The following is a 2,477-nucleotide window of genomic DNA, read 5'->3' on the forward strand; positions in this document are numbered from 1 at the left end:
TTTTAGAATATAATAGAAATAATCCTGTTATTTGCAGATTAAAAAAATATTTCTTTATTGATTTCAGAGAGGAAGGAAGACGGAGAGAGAGAGTTAGAATCATCAATAATGAGAGAGAATCATTGATTGGCTGCCTCCTGCACACCCCTTACTGGGGATTGAGCCTGCAACCTGGGCATGTGCCCTTGGCTAGAATCGAACCTGGAACCCTTCAGTTTGCAGGCCGACGCTCTATCCACTGAGCCAAATCGGCTAGGGCTATTTGAAGATTTTTAATATTTTCTATCACTTTTTGTGATATTATACTATGTCAGTACAGTTTTGGTTATATTATATTTAAAATATTTTTCTTGAAATATTCATTTTTATTGCATGTAATATATTTAATATCATTTTCTTGAAATATTAAAGTTTATTGCATATAACATTATTATACTTAAAATAGTTTTACTTGAATCATTAATGTTTATTGCATGTAACATTATTATATTGAAAATCCTTTTTCTTGAAATATTAAGGTTTATTGTATGTAACATTATTATATTTAAAATAGTTTTTCTTGAAATATTAATGTTTATTGCATGTAACATTATTATACTTAAAATAGTTTTTCTTGAATTATTTAAAAAAAATTCCTCCCTCCCAAATTCAGCCTCCTGCTCAGAGGTCACCATAAGTGACATATTGGTGTATATGATGTCATAGCTTATATAAGCATTTTTCATACACAGACGTGCAATGAAATATGTGGTATCACTCACGACCTACATATTGATTTGCTACATGCTTTACCACTTAATAATTTGGATACAGGATATTCCCATGACAGGGCACATAGACCATCTCACTTTTGCAAGAGAAAAAAATAACCCTTCTCAAAAGTGGGCAAAGGAATGGAAAAGATATTTCTCCAAAGAAGATATTCATGTGGCCAATGAGCAAATGAAAAGATCCTCAATATCACTGATCACTAGGGAAATACAAATCAAAACCACAATGAGATATTACCTCACACCCATTAGGATGGCTACCATTTCTAAAAAAAATATTTTTATTGATTTCAGAGAGGAAGGGAGTGGGAGAGAGAGATAGAAAAACCAATGATGAGAGAGAATCATTGATTGGCTGCCTCCTGCACACCTCCTACTGGGGGTCGAGCTCCCATCCCCAGCATGTGCCCTTGACCAGAATCAAACCCAAGACCCTTCAACTCACAGGCTGATGCTCTATCCACTGAGCCAAACCAGCTAGGGCAGGATGGCTACTATTTAAAAAAAAAAAAAAAACACATCCAGAAAATCACAAGTGTTGGCAAAGATTTGGAGAAATTGGAACCCTAGTGCACTGTTGGTGGGAATATAAAATGATACAGGCACTGTGGAAAACTCTATGGTATTTCCTCAAAAATTAAAAACCATTACTATATGATCTAGCAATACTACTTCTGAGTATATACCCCAAAGAATTGAAATCTGGGTCTCCGAACAATATTTGTATACCCATGTTCAGAGCAGCTTTGTTAATAATAGCTAAAATGTGGAAGCAAACCAAGTGTCTCAGTAGATGAGTAGATAAGCAAAATGTTATATAATGGAATATTATTCAGCCTCAGAAGGAAGAAAATTATGACATAGCTGAAACACAGATGAGTGTTGAGGACATTATGCTAAGGGAAAGAAGCCAGACACTTTAACATGAATGCTGTATGAATCCCCTGCTATGAGGTACTTAGAGTAGTCAAATTCATAGAGAGTGAGATTATAAAGGTATGTGTCAGGGCCTGAGGAGAAGGGGCAATGAGGAGTTATGGTTTAATGGGTATGGAGTTCAGTTTTGCAAGAGGAAAATTATTCTGGAGATGGATGGTGGTGATGGTTGTACAACAATAAGAATGTACTTAACACCAGTGTACTGTGCATTTAAAAATGGAAAAGAAGTCAAGAGTGCCTTTGATCAACTCATCAATAGACTGGACATAGCCGGAACACAATGAGCTAGCTTGAAGAAATGTCAACAGAAAATTCCAAAACTGAAATGTAGAGAACAAAGAATGATAACAGTGGAAGAACATATCCAAGAGATGTAGGACAAGTACAGAAGCTGTAAGGTATCTATAAGTGGAAGAGGAGAAATGGAGGAAAGAGAAAGGAACAGGACAAACATTTGAAGTGGTAATCGCAGAGGATCTGCCAAAATCAATTAGGGACATGAAAGCACACAGTCAGGAAGCTCTGAACACATCAAGTAGGATAAATAACAAAACCAAAACCAAAACAAAATCTGCATTAAACATATCATATTCAAAGTGCAGAAAATCAAGAGAAAGGAAGTTTAACAGAAGCAGAGGTAACCAAAAGTGTGAGAGGAATTCATTCCATTACTTCCCTGTCTGTGCCTCTGCCACATAACCGGTGAGTCAAACCCATTGGAGGGAAGTGCAGAGTAGTGTGGGAGATCTGGAGTCCCAGCTTTGAGCT

This window comes from Cnephaeus nilssonii (assembly GCF_951640355.1).
Source record: "Cnephaeus nilssonii genome assembly, chromosome: X".
Lineage (NCBI taxonomy): Eukaryota > Metazoa > Chordata > Mammalia > Chiroptera > Vespertilionidae > Cnephaeus > Cnephaeus nilssonii.